At 44.5% G+C, this 7,104-nt stretch overlaps 1 long non-coding RNA gene across 1 annotated transcript; it reads right to left on the reverse strand.

Annotated features, from left to right (window-relative positions):
• Positions 1-2,663: 2,663 nt before the first annotated feature.
• Positions 2,664-6,851, reverse strand: LOC129052121 (uncharacterized). Its single transcript, XR_008516939.1, has 3 exons — positions 6,687-6,851; positions 6,047-6,173; positions 2,664-3,182 (listed from the first exon to the last, which is right to left on the reverse strand). It is a non-coding gene; the product is annotated as an uncharacterized LOC129052121 (long non-coding RNA).
• Positions 6,852-7,104: the final 253 nt, after the last annotated feature.

Consider the following 7,104-nt stretch of genomic DNA (forward strand, 5'->3'; position numbering starts at 1 on the left):
TAGGCTGAATAATGGCTGCCAAAGATATCAGGTCCTAATCCCTGAAAGCTGTGAATGCTGCCTTAGATGGAAAAGTTGTCTTTGCAGATTAAATTAAGGGTCTTGAGATTGGGGAGATTATCTGGGTGGGCCCTAAATAGGATCACGAGTGTCTTTATAAGAGAGACAGAAGGAAACTTCTCTCTCTCTCTCTCTCTCTGTCTGTCTGTCTGTCTCTCTCAGGAGAAGGCAATATGAAGATAGAGACAATGGAGATTTGAAAACGTTGATTGGTGGAGACTGGAAAGTTGTGGTCAGAAGCCAAGGAATGCTGACAGCCACCATAAACTGGAAGAGGCGAGGAATGGATTCTTTCCAAGAGCCTCTGGGGAGGGAGTGCAGACCTGCAGACACATTAATTTTGACCCAGTGATACTGATTTCAAACTCTGACTTTCAGAGCTGTGAGAAAACACATTTCTGTTGTTTCAAGCCATGAAGATTGAGGTAATTTGATATAGCAGCCCTAGGTAACTAATACAGAGGGTGTTTGTTCATTTTTGTGGTTTGGACAATGTCCTTATATTTGCATTAGTTAATGGGTTATAGATTTAATCATGTTCCTCAAATTCATATGTTGAAGTCCTACCCCCCCAGTACTTCAGAATGTGACCTTATTTGGAAATGGAGCTGTTGCTGATGTAATTAGTTGAGATGGGGTCAGTAGAGTGGGCCCCTAACCCAATGACTGGTATCCTTATAAAAATGGTGAAGTTTGGACATAGAAACATACACATAGGGAGCACACTATGCGAAGATTAGAGTTATGCTTCTATAAGTCAAGAAAGTACAAGAATCTCGAGAGGAGCTTGGGACACACTCTTTCCTACCACTCTCAGATGAAGCGTAGACCTGAAGACACCTTGATCTCAGACTTCTAGCCTCCAGAGCTGTGAGATAATAATTTATTTTTATTATTTATTTATTTATTTATTTATTTATTTTTGAGACAGAGTTTTGCTCTTGTTGCTCAGGCTGGAGTGCAATAGCGTGATCTTGGCTCACTGCAACCTCCACCCCCTGGGTCCAAGCAATTCTCCTGCCTCAGCCTCCTAAGTAGCTGGGATTACAGGTGTGCGCCACCACGCCCGGCTAATTTTTGCATTTTTAGTAGAGACAGGGTTTCACCATGTTGGCCAGACTGGTCTCAAACTCCTGACCTCAGGTGATCCGCCCACCTTGGCCTCCCAAAGTGCTGGGATTACAGGTGTAACACGGTTCAGATATGAGTACAGAGTGGTCTAGCTTTTGTCTTGCTCCAGTGCAGTTACATAATGGCCCTGTCTGATGTTGGTGTTCTGTAAGATTGTTTATGTCCAACAAGAAAACACCAGGGCCCAACCATGAGTGCCAGGTAAGCTTCCCAATGCCAGGGGCTGCTTTTCTCTTTCTCACTACAAAGTCTTTATTCATCAGATAAATGTTCATTTTAGGTTGTCTTTAAGGGTTTTAACTAATTTATTTATTGATGTATTTACTTTTATAACAGGGTCTCGCTCTATTGCCCAGGAGTGCAGTGGTACAATCATGGCTGTCTGCAGCCTCAATCTCCCTGGCTCAAGCAATCCTCCTGCCTCAGCCTCCCAAAGTAGCTGGGACTACAGGTGAGTGTCAACATGCTCCACTAATATTTTTTTTATTTTTATTTTTTTTTTGAGATGGAGTCTTGCTCTGTTGCCCAGGCTAGAGTGCAGTGGCACAATCTCGGCTCACTGCAAGCCCCGCCTCCTGGGTTCACACCATTCTCCTGCCTCAGACTCCCGAGTAGCTAGGACTACAGGTGCCTGCCACCATGCTCGGCTAATTTTTTTGTATTTTTGGTAGAGATGGGGTTTCACTCTGTTAGCCAGGATGGTCTCGATCTCCTGACCTCATGATCTGCCCGCCTCGGCCTCCCAAAGTGCTGGGATTACGGGCATGAGCCACCACGCCCGGCGAGTTTGTATTTATTTATTTATTTATTTTTAGTAGAGATGATGTCTGGCTATGTTGTCCAGGTTGGTCTTGAACTTCTAGTCTCAAGTGATCTTCCTGCCTCGGCCTCCCCAAGTGCTGGGATGACAGGTGTGAGCCACCATGCCTGGTTCAATTCTTTTTTTAAACATTTAAATATTCAATCCAGCTGCCATTTATTTTGGAGGGGGGATGGAGTAAGAAGTATGTGGCGTCAGGTAGAGGGCATGAGGTTCAAAGTGATTATATAGGGGTGTTGGCGCTGAACTTGCTGAGGTCTTCATGGACCTGGGTGGTTGACCTGGCAGGCTGCTGTGGTCTCAATGTTTATGTTCCCTGCAAATTTGTATGTTAAAATCCTCAGCCCCAAGGTATTAAAAAGTAGGGCCTTTAGAAGGTGATTTGTTCATGGAGGCAGAGTCCTCATCAATGGAATTAGTGCTCTTACAAAAGAAGCCTGAGAGAAACCTCTCACCCCTTCCACCACGTGAAAACACAGCAAGAAGGTGTCATCTATGAAGTAGAAAGTGGGCCCTCAGCAGACACCAAATCTGCTGGTGCCTTCATCTTGGACTTCCAGCTTTCAGAATGATGAGAAATAAATTTCAGTTATAAGCTACCCAATTTATGGTATTTTGCTCTAGGAGCCCGAAAGGATCAAGACACAGGTATGAGTTTGGCTTATACCAGTTGTTTTTAATTTCCCTCAAGCTGACTTGTACATAGAAATGGGCCTCAGAACAACCATTCAGAGCATCTGGGGAGTCATTCCTTTCCTCTTCGTTGTTGTTTTTGATGGGAGGAAAAGTGTCAGGCCTGCTGAAGTTACCATGTGTCATGGCTGTGAGTGCCTTCGCTACTGGGAGTAGGCTCATCAGCAGACAACCCTCCCAGAGCTCTACGTGCAACGGGCATCTCCGCGGCCTGTTTGGGTAAATGCAGTTCAGGATCAATTATGGATGAGGCTTCACAGCAGATGAGTAAGTGGGCTGTTGACTACTTTGAAAAATTAATGGGATCTGATTAATACGGGAGAACACTCCCTCTCTTCCTCAACCCAGAGACGCTCAGATCTCTGCGGAAGCTCGGGGGTTGGCAGTGGGGGAGGAGGGAGCTCCTGTGTCTGTGGGTGTCAGGTTTGATTCATAGGATCATGCTTTGGAATTTCTGCTCCTTTGACAGATGAGGCTGCTGAATTCCATCAAGGTGAATCAATTTGCCCAGACAGGTAGAAGGAAAGAGAATAGTCAATTAGTATTATTTTAAAAACTTAAAAGTTTTCTCATATGGAAAATTAAAAACATTTACAGAAGTAGAGAGAGATCGATATCATCTAGCCATTCTCAAACTTTTTGGTCTTAGGAATGTTTTATACTTTCAAAAAATTATCGAGGACCTCAAGGGGTTTTTGTTTATTTGGGGGCATCTATTGATATTAACCATATTAGACATTAAAACTCAAACACTTACACCTATTAACTCATTTAAAAAAAACAAGAATCCCATTACATGTTAACACCCGTAACTTTTTTGTTTTTGACACTTTATGTCTACTATAAGCTTTCAGATGGCAATTATACATTCTCCATTATATTTACTTTTATTTCATTTTTATTGTAGTAAAATATATATAACAGAAAACTTACCATTTTAACCTTATTTTTTTTTTTTTTTGGAGACACAGTCTTGCTCTGTTGCCCAAGCTGGAGTGGGCAACGATCCATCCACCTTGGCCTCCCAAAGTGCTGGGATTACAGGTATGCACCACTGTGCCTCGCCCCATTTGAACCATTTTTAAATGTACAGTTCAATGGCGTTGAGTACACTCCCATTGTGCAACCATCACTGTTATCCATTTCCAGAAATTTTTCATCATCTCACACTGAAACTCTGTACCCCTTAGCAACTCTCCATCCGCCTTCCCCCAGCCCCTTATGAGTACTGTTCTACTTTCTGTCTCTATGATTTTCACGACTCTGGGTATTTCATGTAAGTGGAATCATGTCATATTTGTCCTTTTGTGAATGACTTATTTCACTTATAATGTCCTCAAGATTCATCCACATGCTGTAGCCCATGTCTGAATTGCCTTCCTTTTTGAGGCTGAATATTCCTTGTATGTGTACACGACCGAGTGATCCTCCATTGACAAGACGCTGGGGCTGTTTCCACCTTTCGGCTATTGTGAATGCAAACATTGGTGTACAAAGATACGTTTGAGACCCCGCTTTCAGTTCTTTTGTGTGTTTACCCAGAAGCGGAATTGCTGAATCACATGGTAATTCTGATGTTTCTGTTTTTGAGGAATCATCCCACTGTTTTCCATCGTGACTGGAGCATTTTACATTCTCACCAACAGTGTGCATGTGTACTAATTTCTTCACATCCACTCCAACACACGTTTTCTGTTTTTCTTAATAGCAATCCAAATAAATGTTAAATACATTCTTAATTTAAAAACCCCAATATTTCCCAAACAAAAAAATTAGTGAGAAAAAGACATTGTTTTACATTTTGTAAATCTTGAATGCCTGGCTTAATGGGCAGCTGGATTCTCATATCTGCTTTTTCATTTAATCTTTGTGGCATCACATGCTGTGTGGCCTCTGGAAAACTCCACAGTACCCTCATGGGAGAAGGAAAGGGAGAAAGGCAAATGACATGCTAGTATTATTAGGAAAATGGTTTTTTTTTTAAAATTTTTTTGAGATGGAGTCTCACTCTGTCACCCAGGCTGGAGTGCAGTGGCGCAATCTCAGCTCACTGTAACCTCCGCCTCCCGGGTTCAAGTGATTCTCATGCCTCAGCCTCCTAAGTAGCTGGGACTACAGGCACCATGCCTGGCTAATTTTTGTATTTTTTGTAGAGACGGGGTTTCACCATGTTGGCCAGGTTTGTCTCAAACTCTTGACCTCAAGTGATCCACCTGCCTCGGCCTCCCAAAGTGCTGGGATTACAGGTGTGAGCCACCACACCTGGCCAGGAAAATAGTTTTGATTTTGTGGACTTCAGCTTTAATTATCAACTCAGGGTCAATCTCGTTTCATCTCTTCTCCCTCTTGCCTCCCCTCTTCATTAGTTTGGAGCAAACCTATAACCATCAGTTACTATCAGCATTGCATTAGGCACGGTCCTGCATCCTTTTCCTAACTGTCATAAGAAATCCACTTTATTAGCAGCTATGAGTATCTGGTTGTTCACCCGAGGAAACCAGGCCTTGGGAACATTATGAGATTTTCCCAGGTTCACACTGAAGAAGCTGAGGGCACACAGGCTGGAGCCCAGGTCAGATCTTTATTATACAGTTTTCTTTTTGTTCTTCTTGTTGTTTTTCTTTGAGATAGAGTCTTGCTCTCATGCCCAGGCTGGAGTACAGTGGCACAATCTTGGCTCACTGCAGCCTCCACCTCCTTGGTTCAAGTGATTCTCCTGCCACAGCCTCCTGAATAGCTGGGATTACAGGCGCCTGCCACCACACCTGGCTAATTTTTGTGTTTTTAGTAGAGATGGGGTTTCACTATGTTGGCCAGGCTGGTGTCGAACTCCTGACCTCAAGTGATCCACCTGCCTTGGCCTCCCAAAGCGCTGAGATTACAGGCGTGAGCCACCATGCCCGGCTCAACATTATACTGTTTTCTAAACTTGACATCAGACCATGAGCACTGTTGGGTTGGCCCTCTGTCTGTGTCTTTTTCCCACTGGGACTTTAGGAAAAGCTCTTGTTTTCCTGCCTGCCTCCATCTCTCACATGTGGGTGCTCTTTTGGTAGGTTTTTGAGTAGCCCTCTAGCCAGGCCTCGCTCAGGCTGCTGGACAGATAGCTGAACTGGATGCTGCTGTTTGAAGCAATTCTGGATCATTTGTTTGGACTGGATCTGGATCATGAGTGGAGACACCTCTACTCACTGTCGAATTAGTGGAGTCCACACAATACAGGATCTGAGGTCATCCAGTCCTGACTGCCTCCCAAGACTGAAACCCTCTCTAAAACGCTCTGCCCAAAGGTCATCTGACCTCTCCTTGTGTACCTCCAGTGACAGGGAACTCACTACCTACCTCAGCAGGAAGCCAGACCATAGATGGTGCTCTTATTGTTAGAAAGCTCTACTCACATTGCATAACATTGCGGAACAACCTGGATTTACGCTGTGGTGGGAAAAACTCACACTGGGAGTTGAGATTCCTGGGTATGAGATTGGGGTCACTGTGGTTAAGTCCCATCCCCTTGGAGGGTTTCAGTTTCTTCCCAGTGAAGAGCACTTATCTCTGGTTCCTTTTACCACTAACATTCTGATGTATTTTCTAATCTAGCCACCTATTGTAGAGGAGCAGTATTGAAGGGCTTGGAGAAACTGAGTACTCTTTAAGTGTGGCCCTCACCATCCCTCCTGGTGCACTATCTCCAGCTGCCCATCCAAAAACATCCCAGTCTGCCCCTGGCCTCTGCATGGAGCCTGACCCCAACACAGACCTCTCAAGAGGTTCTGGATTCACTGGTGCTGCTACAGCCCTGAGCAAAAACACAGCTGCTTCGTTTACCACCCCACCCCAACATAAGCTGTCCTTGGACTTTACAAAGACTTAGGGATTGCACAGTCCACAAGACTTTCAATGCCTTTGCCCTGTATCTCAACTAACTTTCAAATAGAGGGACCTTCTTATAGGAGGAAGAAGGAAAAATCAAGTGGAAAAACACCTTGATCAGGTAATTGAAGGAGAACTGGGGCTCAAGCTGCCTCTTGGTTTGGAAAGGGTGTGGAGGTGGCTAATCTGGCCCTGGCCTGAGAGTAATTCCAGGTTGGCAGGCTGGACCGCCTGTCTCCATAGCAACTGTTGTTATTGGTAACTGAATAACCATTTCCTAGAACAGCGGCTGGAGCTGCTGATGGTTTTCCCTTCTACTTGGAAGTGAGAGGAGCCAGGCTCTTTGCTGATTGATCCTAAGTGCTGAGCTCTTTGCTGATTGGGATCTTCACTTGATATTGGGCAAGCTGAAGCCACCCTTCTGTTTCACCTCTGACCTCTGCCAGCAGAGAGGGTGGGACAAACTGACTTAATGTCTATTTTCCGGCTTCCTCTGAGAGGTTGAGAAAGGTGCTCAAGGGCATTTAGCT

The sequence above is a fragment of the Pongo abelii genome, chromosome 21 (assembly GCF_028885655.2).
Source record: "Pongo abelii isolate AG06213 chromosome 21, NHGRI_mPonAbe1-v2.0_pri, whole genome shotgun sequence".
NCBI lineage: Eukaryota > Metazoa > Chordata > Mammalia > Primates > Hominidae > Pongo > Pongo abelii.